A 14,606-nucleotide genomic window follows, 5' to 3' on the forward strand; every position below is an offset into this window, starting at 1 on the left:
AAAAATCTATAGCCAAGCTTCCTCAATAGTGTCTTCTGACTTACTCTTTTAAAAAATCTATATAGAATAGCTTACTGAGATATAATTCACATACAATGCAATTAACTCACTTAAAGTGTACAGTTCTATATTTTTTACTATATTCACAGAGTTATGCAGCTACTACCATAGGCAAATTTGAAATATTTTCACCACCACCACAAAAATAAATCCTGCAACCTTTAAGTCATTTCCCATTTTCTCCCAAAGTCCTCCTCCCCATGTTCTAGGCACCAATTAATCTATTTGCATCTCTATTTCCCTATTCTGGAAATTTCATCTAAATGAAATCATGGGTTATATGGTCATCTGTGACTGGCTTCTTTCAATAACATAATGGTTTAAAGGTTGATTCATATTTTTAGCATGTAGCAGTACTTTATTTCGTCATTGCTAAATAATATTCCACTGTATGAATATATCATATTTAGCTTATTCATTTTTGAGTTTTGGCTTGCCTCCATATTTTGAATATTATCAGTAATGCTTCTGTGGACATTCATGTATTTTTGCATGAACATATATTTTTATTCCTTTTTGGAATGTGCCTAAGAGTAAAATTACTACATGATATAGTAACTCTATGTTAACCTTTGGAAAAATTGTCAGACTGTTTTCTAAAGTGGCTGCATCATTTTACATTCCACAGTAGCATATGAGGGTTCCGATTTCTTCACATTCTTGCCAGTATATTTTATTATCTCTCTTTCTGATAATAGCTATCCCATTGAGAATAAGGTGTTATCTCATTGCAGTTTTGATTTGCATTTCCCTGATAGCCAGTAATTTTGAGCATCTCTTCATGTGCTTATTGGCCATTTGTATATCTTTTGTGGAGAATTGCCTGCTTAAATACTTTTCCCATTTTTAAATTGGACTAGTTGTCTTTTTTATTGAGTTTAAGATTTCTTTATTTAATCTAGATGCAAATCCTTTACTGTACTCATAGTTTAAAGACATTTCTTCCATTTATGAATTGTTTTTTCACTTTCTTGATGGTACCCTTCGAAACACAGAGGTTTTCAATTTTAACAAAGCCCCATTCATATACTTTCTCATTTGTCACCTTTGGTTTTAATGTCATAATAAGAGTGCTTTGATTAATTCAAGGTCATGAAGATGTACTTTTATACTTTTTCTAAGTTTTTTATAATTTTAGTTGTTACAATTATGTCTATGATACATTTTCAACTACGTTTTGTGTATGGTATGAGGAAGAAGTCTAACTTCCTTCTTCTGCATGTTGATATCCAGTTGTCCCAGAACCATGTGTTGAAAGACTATCCTCCCTCCTGCAATTGAATTTTCATGGCACTCTTGTTTAAAAAGGATTGACCATAAATGAGAATGTTTATGCATGAATTTTTAATTCTATTGAATTGATGCATATGTCTATTCTTATGTGAGTACCACCAGATTTTCTTAACTAGTATAGCCTTTTAGTCAGTTTTAAAAAGAGAAAATGTGAATCCTCTTTGTTCCTCTTTTTCAAAATTGTTTTAGCTTTTTGGGGTCCTGTGCAATTTCATATGGATTTTATGATCAGCTTTTTCATTTATGCAAAAAATACTTTGGGGACTTTGAAAGGGATTGTATTGAATCTGAGATCAATTCAAAGTACATTGCTTTCTTAGCCATATTAAGTCTTCTGATCCATGAACATGAGACAGTTTTATATTTATTTATGTCTAATTTCATTTAACAATATTTTGTAGTTTTCAGAGTATAGATTTTTCATATTTTTTGTGAAATTGAGTCCTATATATTTTATTCTTGTTGATGTTATTGTAAATGGGATTATTTTCTGAATTTCATTTTTGTGGGTACAATTGATTAATGTATATTTCTCTTTTGCCCTTCAAACTTGCTGTATTGGTTTATTAGTTTAAATATATTTTTAGCGAATTTATCAAGATTCTCTATGTACAAGATCATGTCACCTAAAAATAAAGATAGCTGTATTTCCTTTCTCCAGTATAGATGATTTTTATTTCATTTTCTTGACTAATTGCCCCGGCTAGAAAACTTTACCACAATGTTTAGTGTAAGTAGTGAGAGCAGACATCCTTGCTTGCATCTGACTTTAGGGAGAAAGCATTCAGTCCCTCACCAATAGGTATGATCTTATTGTGGATTTTGTAAATGTCCTTTATCATATTGAAAAAGTCCTCAGTTTTTCCTTTTACTAGTTTGTTTTTAGTTTTTTTAATCTCTAAGTGAAGTTGGATTTGTCAAATATTTTCTCTGTATCTGTTTACATAATCATGTGTTTTTGATCCTTTATTCTATTGGTATAGAACATATGTATCTATATCTGTATATGTGATCTTTTATTAGCTACATATATAATGCAATTTTATATACTCCTGATGAATTAAATTTTTTCATTATAAATACAGCTCTATCTCTAATAAATTTTTTGTTTTAAAGTCTGTTTTGTCTAATATAAGTCTAGGCATTCCAGTCCTCTTATGGTTTCTGTTTGTGCAATTTATTATTTTCTAACCTTTTACTTTTTTTAACTAGTTGTATATTTAAATCTCGACTGTGTCTCCTATGAGAAGATTGTGGTATAGGAGTTTTCTACCATTATCTACCCACAGAACATTTATTTTGACAACCACCCACAGATGAGAATACCCAAGAGTCTAGCAGAAAAGTTGCAGTACACTATAAGAACAAAAAATTCATGCATAGGTTCATGTAAGAGGGTAAGAAAATCATTTTCACTTTACTAGTGTCACCCCTCCCCTAAAGTGGCATAGCTCAGTACCAAGAGAGACCTTCCCCACTCAATCTGCAGTTTCTCCCTTTGGAAAAATGAGAACGGAGTGAATGCCTGGCTTCCTTAGCTGTGTGGGATGCTGCCCAAGAAGCCCACTTCTTTCTGACCTCACTCAGAATACTGAGGTGATCATCAGGGCTGAAGGGCTGGGAAAGACAACGGGCACAGAAACCAAGGGTTGGACCTCATCAAAGGTCCATGTATCTCACAAATCACTTCAGACTCCATCAGACCCATGAACCTCTTGGGACACCTCATCTTCAGAACCCATAGGCTGGCCCATAAGCACCTCTGACATTCTGAGCTTGCACAGGGGGAAGGGGCAGGTCATAGCTTAATGGCCACAGACATTTGATGTTTCCTTTGAGATTCGTCAGTTTTCTTTGATAAATAATTCTTTAGATAATTTCCAGAGTCATTAAATGGTTGTTTGATTTTTAAACTGATTTTCACGAATTATGACTGTTTTGCTTGGGACAAAACAATGTGTGTTTCATGGAACTCCTTGCACAGCCATTCTAGAAGTTGTCTATCCTGACTCACTCTTTTACTTCAGGCCTCAGGGCAGTCTGGCATACCTGGGGTGGCTAGAGATATTTGACCTGTCACCTGTGATCCATGTTATTTTTTATCACAGTTGCTGTTTAAATATTAGAAGTTTTCAAGGATGTCCTAATATGAAAAAGCTACAGAATCAAATTATGACTAATCTCCACATCTGTTTCAAGGCTTATAACTGATAATATGAAAACATCTATTTTTCAGTTATTGCTAGTTTTTGCTTTCCTTATACAACCCAGATTTCTATCACCTAGGATTCACTTGCATTTCAGTGTCACTATTTTCTTTAATATTTAAATTAAATTGCTTTGTCCTCAGTTTCACATATTATAAGAAGCTTTTATCCCAGTATCTTTGACATATATCAAAGTCCATTAAACTTTTTGAAGGGATTCCATTTCTCCTGGTCACATCAAATTTCTATTATTATTATTATTTTTACTTCAGCTGAATTCTCTGTCTTCCTTCTTATTTTTACTTTTTTTTTTCTGTTCATTATATGTACTGCATTTTTCATGTTGGATATTGTCCCTAACTTTTCTTTCACCAAAATATCTCTAATACAAAAGCTACTTGTGTGTGTGAACATTTATGTGCAATAGGCCGAATAATGCCCTTCCACCTCAGAGACACCCACATCTTAATCCCTGACATCTGTAAATGTCATGTTACTATATAGGATAAAAGGGACTTTGCACATTTGATTAAGTTAAGGACCTTTAGATAAGGAGATTATCCTGGATTATTGGCATGGGTCCTTATAAAAGGCAGGCAGGAGGATCAGAGTTAATAGTAGAAGAAGGCAATGTGACAATGGAAGGAAAGACTGGAGTCATATGAGCATGAGCCAAAAGAGTCCAGCAGTCTCCAGGAGACAGAACAAGTAAGCAATTAAGGTGTCAGTGAGGCTGATTTTTACTGGAGGTTCTGTAGGAGAATCCATTTCTTACTTAATGAGTTTGACTTCAGTGAGAACAAAAACAACCGTGACCCTAGATTTTATCACACTGTGTGCTTTGGGTAAAGATGTGGTGCTATGGCTGCCATCAGTGGGAGTCTCAGGGCAGAGGACAGGAGCTGCAGTAAAGGGTTATGCACTGTGGTAGCTGATGAGAGAAAGCATATCAAACATTCTTGGGCAGCAAAGGCATCATATTCATGAAGAGAATTTCAGTTGCATTTGCCTGCTTAACCTGTCGTATAAGGTTTGGCTCAATTTCCCCTTTTCTGGAAAACTTTCATGCATCCTGCTATCTGGATTGTTTGTTTTTCCTCTTCTCTTATAGCACTTTGCGTTTATAATGATCTTAGCACTTAATGTACCATATCATAACTCTCTATTTTCTTGTTTCTTCTATTTGACTAGACTGTGAACTTCCTAATGGATAAGACTGTATTGGATTCTTATTAAACCTTCAATGCCCAGAATGGTGTCTAGCCCCTATAAGACATTTAAAATATTTTTGAGTGAATAAATAAAAGACTTAATTGAAACTCTAAAACCTTCTATGCTGTCTAGGCTTGTAACTATATTTTTAATAAAAAAATAAAAACAGGCCTATTAGAGGTTATTTTCAAAACCAATTAAGATTGCTTCTTTAGAAGAGTCATTAAGTCAACTTGGAAGCCAGAATTATTTTAGATAATACAAATAGAATTTTGGGAGGAAGAGAAATATAAGAAAGCTTGTCTTTCATAGGCATTTTAGATCTGTGATGTGACTTAACTTTTGTTTAAGATATTCACTTCATTAATGACAAAGAAACTTCTCCGTATACCTAGTCAGTATTGACTTTCTAGGGATATGTGAAGGTAGACTTCAGCAGAATTTGTTTGTTCTGCTCTGACTGTGAAGTGAGACATGCCTCAGGGCAACTGAAATTTAAGGAAAAGAAAAGGCCATTTGCTAGATTTTATGCCACATTAGTTGTCACTCAGCTGTTGTTACCATTCACTTATGACTTAAATTCCTTTAATTACATCTCCATTTCACCGCATGGGCAGAAAGGGTAAAACCTTTTTTAGCATGCACAATTTCCTGATTAGCCTCAAATCATCTAAAATAAAACAGTGAGAGCCCTTTTTGCTCCTAGGATAAAGGAACATTTGAAGAATTATGGCAGAGAAACTCAATTTTAAAAGTTTGCATTCCATTTCATGGAGCTTGTGAATACAAATGTTGAATAGACATTTCTCCAAAGATATATAAATGGCCAATAAACACATGAAAAGATGGCTTACATCATGAGTTATTAGAGAAATGCAAGTGAAAACCACAGTGAGGTACATTTCATACCCACTAACACTTAGGGTCTATATATTTTAAAAGAACACACACACACCAAAAGAGCAACAACAATAGCAAAGAAAGGAGAGTGACAACTGCTGGTGAGAATGTGTAAGAATTGGAACCCAGCCCTCATAAATTGCTGTTAGGAATGGTTCAGCCTCTGTGTAAAAGAGGTTAGTGGTTCCTCAAAAGTTAAACATAGAATTACCATATGGCCCTACAGTTTCACTTGTAGGCATCTACAAAAAAGAATTTTGAAAACAGGCATTCAAACAAGTATATGTACATATGTTCATAGCAGAACTATTCATGATAGCTAAGAGGTGGAAATGGCATGAACGTCTATCAGCAGATGAATGGATAAATGAATTAATGTATATACATACAATGGAATGTAATTCTGACATAGAGGTGAATGAAGTACTGATATACGCTACAATGTAGAAGAACCTCCAAAATGAAAGAAAGTAGGCACAAAAGGTCCCATATTGTATGATTCCATTTATATGAAATACCCATAATAGATAAATCCATAGATACAGAATACAGATTTTTGGTTGCCGGAGAAAAGAAGAAGGAGGGAATGGGGAGTAAGTTGCTTAAAGGGTAGTGGAATCTTTTTTTCTTTTTCACTTTGGAATGATGAAATGTTTTGGAACTAGACAGGGTGGTAGTTATACAACATTGTGAATGTACTAAATGCCACTGAATTCTAAAATAGTTAATTTTGTGCTTTGTAAATTTCACTTCCATCTTATTTAAAAAATACAAATGTTGACAAATATTTATTGATATATGCAAATGAGCTTAAGGAATGGGCTGATGGCAGAGTTTGGATAAGGTCTTAAACTTATTTTTAAGAGTAGGTTGGTTTTTTTTTTTTTCCAACTAGTTACTGAGTCTTAGGAACTGTGATTGTAGGGTTTGAAAATGGGATTAAACCACTCTATAAAGAACAATACCAAAGGCATTTAACTTTAATAGTAATAACAATAATAATAATAAACATCTGGAGAAGACACCTTCAAGGGTCCGATTCTTTTAATGACCAAAATAATAAGTTCATTCCTATTTCCTATACAACTGCTCAAAATTGCTTTGGAAAGGGTTTCTAGTTACAACTTTTCTCTTAATAAACAAATGTTGATTTGCTAGACTGAAATAAAAATGATGTTTCTCTATAAAAGAAATCATTTTCTTACTACTTTTTTCTAAATTTACTTTGTATACAAGCTCATAAACAACATATCTTAACCTAATCTGCCACCCCCTCTTCATTATACGGCTATCACCACAAAAACCCTCAAGGAATCATTTAACTTCATAATTATAAGGACTCAAAGAATGATTAGAACAATGTTTTCCTTCTCTCTCATTTCCTCTTATTAATTCTCTAGCCTACAATTTGCTTTTCCTTTAATGTTCACTGATGGACTCAATAATGCCCCCTGGTAGAAGCAGGATGCCGAGTATATTCGCTGCAAAATGATGAACGTCTCCGCACAGCAGTGGGATGTACAAGTGTATTGAATTGATTGCTGGCTTGCTTTCCCCGTTTCCTTTTAAAATTTGTTGTTCAGAGACCTGTAGTGACAAATATTAACTTTGACATTTTGGAAAATATCAACAGTTTTTTTTAGAGTTGTTCTATAGAGCAATAGTGACTGAACGTATTTTATGTTATTTTAAATATCTCACATTTATATGATTGGATGTAAATGCACATTCAATTTACAATAGGTCATGTAAACTTCATGACATTTTATCCCAGGGTTTGAACTGAAAACAACGGATTGTGTATGCATGTCTGTCTGTCTTTTCTTCACTATGAGTGCTGCTTAATTGTGGACAAACTTTTTATTCTTGCAGACTGGTTAATAAATTAAGGCACAATAAGTGTACAATTAAGGAGGAAATGTAAATATATTAATAAAATGGACTCAAATCAGGCCAAAGAAAACTCAGATTTTTAAAAGATTATAGCAGAAGAGAAAACATAAACTAAATAAATGCTTTTGGAAAAGTTAGCTATCTATTTGAATCAAAAAAATAATACTAAACCCCTGGGATAATACTGTAACAAAAATTGAAGATGTTAAAATAACCTGTGTGAAAAAAATGTGAATACATAGATTGGAATATAAGAAAATTGTTTCATAATTAGGCACAAGATAGGCTTTCTATTTCTGGTGAAGTTTTGAACTATAAAGCAAAAAGATTGGTGGATTTGGCAATACGAAATTTCAAATCAGCTTAGTGAACTATACACAGTGCAATATGAGATACAGGTTGAGAATAAATACCTTAAAAATACCTACTAAATAAAATGTCATCCATTATATATAAATAGCTTTTAGAAATCCATATAAAATCCCCAAGCAACTTAGGAGCAAAGTGGACTGAACATACATAGATAATTGATATATCTAGTTATGTGATAGGCCACACAAATGGTCAATAAGTACCTGAAAAAATGTTCAGACTCATTGAAAATCAGTGAAGGGTAAAATGTTTCATGTCAATGAGTACCATTTCTTACATATCATATTGAAAAAAATAAAGGATTGATGCTATTTAGTATTGAACATAAGGGGAAATGTGTATTTTCATACATTTCTGATAAAAATATAAAATATAAATCCTTTTTAAGGTCTATTTGTGAATAACTATCAAAACTTTAAATGCACATACCTTGGATTAGAAACCTTTTAAAAATATTCAAACTTCAGAGATACTTGCTCGTGTGCTCAGCTACTTTTGCATAAGAATATTCAGGGTAAACAGCTTAAGAGGAATTTTCAAAAGCAACATATGTGTCCATCTCCAGGAAATACTTAATTAAATATTAGTACATCTGTATTATAAAATACTCTGTACCTTTTAAAAAAGAATGAGGTAAATTTGTGTATATTCATTTTTTTGGTGAAAATATATTCATTTTGTTGTTGTTGTTCCACAGGGATTTACTTTTAATTTGCCAAAAAATGTCTATAGTATGATCTCATTTTTATTCAAAAAATCTGTATGACTGTCTGCATAAAGGTGTGTGCAAGTAGATAGAAAAAAGACCTGGACGGTTATTTAGATACTGTCTCTGATAAACAGAAAAGACTGTATTGGGGACTGGTGAAACAGGACATGTAAGCTTTACCTAATAAACCTTTGTATTGTTTGTCATTTTTATAAGTAAGTGATATTTTTTTAAAGTTTAAATATAATTTTTAAAAGAGTAAAGCAATAGAAACATTTGAATTTTACTTTTGTATGATTTTTAAATTGAGATTTTTTTCATAAATTAAGTGTCTAAGAAAAACTCTCCAAAACATTGGTTGTCCTAATATTCTAAAGCAATTAAAATGAAGTCCCTTTTCAAATTAACCTTTGGTGACATTACAGATTGAAATAAGATGGGTATATTCTAACAGTGCTTTAGGCATTTTCTCTGCATGTGTGTTTCTATGAAAAGGCTATAAAATGTGAGGTGTCTAAATCAAAATATCCATGAGGGAATATGGGCCCACACATCTTCTGAAGTGTTGGAGAAATTACAAAAATCAGACAGAAATTATTCACCTTGTGAAAAAGTAATCTTCAAGTGTCATGGATTCCTTGGATCTGGAAAATAACTTTATTGCCTTTCACCTTGCCTGAACTTGTAACTCACAATGCTCTCCTTTTTTTCTGACTGCACAAAGACTACTCCCTCTAATGTTAAAGCAATCTTTGATATTTGTACATGATTTTCATGCATGTGTTTATGCTAATAAGTACAGTTATAAGGGATTTGTCTGTTTAGCTGCCCTTTTTACATTCTCTAATACAGCACATATTCAAAATAATTTTTATAAAAATGATTGAATTATGTACTGAATTGTAGAATATACTTTCCAAACATCGTATGAAGAGGGACTTTTAAATCTTTTTTGTAGTTTATAATTACTGTTTCTAAATGAGTGTTTTTAAAAAAGTGTGTTTTAATGTATGTATGCCTTTTATTTTCTTCATAATTGGTTAGCTGATCACTATTTTATAAAAATAATCTCAATTACTGTGAATTTCATAATAAAAATATACCTATCATGGAAACTTATTGACTCTGCTGTGTGTAACTTGCCAGGATATAAATACACTAGGACATTCTCTGTTGGAGAATAGAGACTCTAAGGAATTCCCAGTTAAAGGGACCACTTGAATAAGGCATTTCTGTTTGCTGTTTTCTCCTCAGGTCTATCTCCATGAATTAGAGAAAATTAAGAAGAAAAGATTAATTGATTACAGAAAATCATCCCAAGACGATGCTCATTCTAACTGGTACAAAAGAGAGGTAGGAATGGTACTCTTTTTTTAAAATTAATTATTTGGGCAAGTTGTCATGGTGCTATGTTTTATAGATGGAAAATGTTGTTAAAACACGGAAATTATATTTAGAGACACCTTCCTTATTCTTCTCACTTTTCACTATTTTTGTTTTTCCTAATCCTTAGAACTTTCCTTTCACTCAAGAAATACAGGTGTTTATTTTCAATTAGTTGCTATTACTGAGAAGTTTCCATAGGTCTAAAAGAAATGTTTATTTTTGCACCTAGGAGTTATATAATAATCTGGTTATGGCAGAAATATAGGTGTTCAATATCCCATTAATCTCTGTGGAACCTTCTGGAATAACATGGATGCAACAACATTGTTGATACTCTGTATCAATCAACAATGGAAGGTGTTCTTTATCACATTACATTTAGTTTATATACAATAATTTTGGTCTATCTTTGATGGTTTGCTTTCTAGGTTGCAGTGTACTGTTGTGAGTCTGTCACTGTACTGTTCCAGATGTCTTCTTAAATTTCTAAAATATTAATGGCTAGAATTTGGCATAAGATAATTTACCAAGGAATGAATGTTGCCATAATAACTAGACATGAATGATTTTCACTCTAGCCATTTTATGCTGCATTGAAACTATGGATTTGTGGTCTGAAACTATGCATTTGTGGTCTGCTTTTCTGAATTAAAGAGTAAGTGAAAGTGGCTATGGAGTCATTTTGTAAATAGGACACAGGAGATTGATAATGTGCTTATTCTGATATAAATTCAGTGTCTTTAAATTGGATTGTTTGTTTCCTTATTGTTGAGTTTTAAGAGTTTTTTGCATATATTAGATAATAGACCTTGATTAGATGTATCTTTTGTAAATATTTTCTCTCACTCTACGGCTTGTCTTTTTATTCTGCTTACTGTGTCTTTACAGAACAGAAGTTTTTAATTTTAATGAAGTCCAGCTAATTAATTATTTCTTTCATGGATCATGTCTTTGCTGTCGTATCTAAAAAGTCATCACCAAACCCAAGCTCATCTAGATTTTCTATTAGATTATCTTCTAAGAGTATTATAGTTTCAAATTTTACATTTTGGTCGAAGTTCCATTTTAAGTTATTTCTTGTGAGGGGTGTAAAATCTATTTCTAGATTCATCTTTTTTTTTTTTTTTTGCATGTGGATGTCCTGTTTTTCCATCACCATTTGCTTTATTATATTGCCTTTGCTCTTTTGTCAAAGATAAGGTCACTATATGTGGGTCTATTTCTGGGATTTCTGTTCTGTTCTCTGTCCTTTCACCAGTACGATGCTCTCTTTGATTACCATTGTTTTATAGTAATTCTTGAAGTTGGGTAGTGTCAGTCTTCTAATTTTGTTCATCTTCAATATCGTGCTAGTTATTTTGGGTCTTTTGCCCCTTCATATAAACTTTAGAATCATTTTGTTGATACTCATAAAATAACTTGCTAGCTTTTTGGTTGAGATGGCATTGAATCTGCAGACAAAGTTGGGAAGACTGACATCTTAACAACACTGTGTATTCCTACCATGAACATGGAGTATGTTTCCATTTATTTAGTTTTTCTTTGACGTCTTTCCTCAGAGTTTTGTAGTTTTTCTCATGTAGATCAGGTACATACCTTGGTGGGTTTATATCTAAGTATTTTATTTTTTGGATAATAGTGTAGATAGTATTGTGCTTTTAATTAAGGAAAGAGATTGACTTTTGTACATTAACCTTATATCCTGCAACTTTGTTATAATTGTTTTTTAGTTCTAGGGCTTTTTTTTTTCTTTTCTTCTTCTTTCAGATTTTCTTCATAGATGATCATGTCATCTGTGAATAAAAACAGTTTCGTTTCTTTCTTTCCAATCAGTACACCTTTAATTTTCTTTTTTTGATTTTTTGCTGGGATGCCCAGTATGGTCAAAATGCAGTGGTAAGAGAGGGCATTCTTGTTTTGTTCCTGATATTAGTGAAAAAGCTTTTAATTTTTCATTGTAAATTATAATGCTAGTTCTAAGTTTTTTTGTAGATATTCTTTATCAAGTTGAGGAATTTCTCCTCTATATCTAGTTTACCAAGAGTTTTTGTAATGAATGGGTGTTGGATTTTGTCAAGTGGCTTTTCTGTGTTTATTTATATCATCATGATATTTCGTGTCTAGCCCATTGATGTGATGGATTGCATTAATTGATTTTTGCAGGCTTCTTTCAAAGCATTAATTTACATTTTCCTGTGGTTTAAGGGAAGGACATGGTTTTCCATTTTTAGGTGCAGGACACATAGGAAAAGGTCAGGTAATAGTTTTTAACCATTTAATTAATCAATTGACAAAGTAGTGCACAATATAAATCAATGGTTTAAATATTTGCTACTATTGTTTATATATGCATATAAATAGCCCTTTTACTTCTCTGCCACTGCAAATTAGAGTGTATGGAATTTTCTCCATATTTTGAATTTTTTAGTTTATTTTGGTTGAAACAATTTAAAATACAAATTATTATCTTATTCTTACCTTATTATAGCCCTAAAACTTATTACTTTTTTCTTATTGCTGAAGAATGATGAGCTTCCACTTAATGATTCATATTATTGTTATCCATTGGTATAAGATTTAGGAGAATATCTCTAGAACTGCATATATGCTAATTCATTGACATCACAGACTGAATGCTAACTTGGATTATTCTCATATCATTCTCCTCACTTAAGAGTCAACTCAGTCAGGTACCTGGTACATTAATTTATTCACAAACTTGACTTGCAATTAAATCTCACTTAATGTCGATTGTGCATATAATTTTTTGACATATTTACCTTTATTTATTTTATCATATTTTATTGCATCTGGTATTCATTAAACATTTTTTTTGAGAATCTAGTAAACACCAGGTATTGTCTAAGCACAAGGAATATGACAGCAAATATACTTCTTCTGCCCTAAAGAACATTACATTTTAGGAAGAATGGGGTGGGGGAGAAAAAAAAGAAAAAAAATGGATATATAATACAGTGGGTGATAAATGTGGGATGCTATTTTAATGTAGTCTGTGGGAGTTGCTGTGATATGGTGCTATTTAAGAAAAGACCTAAAAAAATTGAAGAGGAAGACTTCCATGGATATCTGAGATTAAATCATTACCTGCAGAGGGAATTACAGTAGCAGTTCAGTGTGTTCAAAGAGCAGCAAGGAATTTAATGTAGTTGAAATAAAACCAGCTAAAGAAAAAAGGGCAAGACGAGATCAGAGAGAAAGTAGGGTCCTGGGTCATTTAGAGTCTGCTAGACCACTGCAAAGACTGTGTTTCCTCACATGCTGTTGGAGAACTTTGAGTAGAAGAGTTTTACTTTGTGACTCTTGGCTCTGTTTTGAGAATGAAGAGCAGGGAAGAGTTATGAGTAGCACTATGATGCTGGTGAATCATAATGCTGGCTTGGACCAGGGTGGCGGTGGTTAAAATGGCATAAAATTGTCACATTTTTAATATATTTGGAAAGTGCATTGTCAGGGTTTGTTTATGAATTATATGTGGAGTCTGAAGGGAATAGTCAAGATAATGTATTTTGTTTGTTTGTTTTGAGCCAATGGAAATGTGGTGTTTCCGTTTATTTCGATGAAAGAGACTAAGGGAAAAAAGCTGTCTGAGGAGACAAAAATAACTTACTTTTGGACATGTTAAATGTGAAGTTTTAGCTTGTTAAACATATTAAATATGAAATACAGTGAGAAGTGTGAGTTGAAAATGTAAATTCAAATTTCATCAGCATATATGTAGTATTTAAAGCCTTTAAAAGTGGACAATAGAATATGGGGAGTGTCACTAGAGATGAAACTATATCTAAGGACTAAACTCTTGAACTCTACAATAAAGGAGACTGAAAAAGAGCAACCAGTGATAAAGGAGGAGGATCAGAAAATGTTATCCTGAAAATTAGGTGAAAATACTGTTTCAAAGAGGGAGTTCTCTCCAGGGTCAAAGGATGCAGATACATCAAATACTGCTGTTAGCTTGAGTAGGATCTCATTTTTGCAAGTTCTTTTTTTTTTTTTTTTAATTTTTTTAATTTTTCAATTTTTCAATTTGGTGATATCAGTGTTAAGAGAGAAGCCAGGGCCCTTTTCTGGGCTAGCAGGATTTGGGGTCTGGGTTCATTAAACTTAAATTTTAATACAGCCAATCAAAGGAGGTCATTCCTAATACAGAGTTTCTCAGCTCTCTTGTCCCTTGATTCTGCTGCCACAGAGACTGCTTCCTGTAAATATAGATTTTCTGTGTGATTTCATGTTTAATCCATATTTTTCTGCTTCTTACAGAACCAAATGAATCCAGGGAAGCTTTGCCACTAGTACCCCCATCCAATTGTTCTCAAATCAGAATTTTTGCTTTTGTATATAGGAAAGTAAACCTTCTGGCTAATTCCCAAATATGCAGCCACAGGGGTCTTCTCTACTTGACTCAGGGCTCTGGCTCCAGATCAATGTCTACTAAGTCCAGCTTCACTCCTACTTATTTTTGGTTCAACTTTATTTCATTGAAAAATGACCTTTGAAGGTGCATTGTACTTTTTTTCTGATAGTCTATAGAGGAAACATTTATTGTTGGTGACAGA

At 32.7% G+C, this 14,606-nt stretch overlaps 1 long non-coding RNA gene across 2 annotated transcripts in view; it reads left to right on the forward strand.

The window, feature by feature from the left end:
• Positions 1–9,993, forward strand: part of LOC107033169 (uncharacterized) — a 204,515-nt gene extending 194,522 nt beyond the window's left edge. For both annotated transcript variants that reach the window (XR_004190989.2, XR_012074966.1), the window contains exon 4: positions 9,901–9,993. This is a non-coding gene — a long non-coding RNA (uncharacterized lncRNA). The remainder of the gene's footprint in view (positions 1–9,900) is intronic.
• Positions 9,994–14,606: the final 4,613 nt, after the last annotated feature.

This window comes from Vicugna pacos, chromosome 8 (genome assembly GCF_048564905.1).
Source record: "Vicugna pacos chromosome 8, VicPac4, whole genome shotgun sequence".
NCBI classification, from domain to species: domain Eukaryota; kingdom Metazoa; phylum Chordata; class Mammalia; order Artiodactyla; family Camelidae; genus Vicugna; species Vicugna pacos.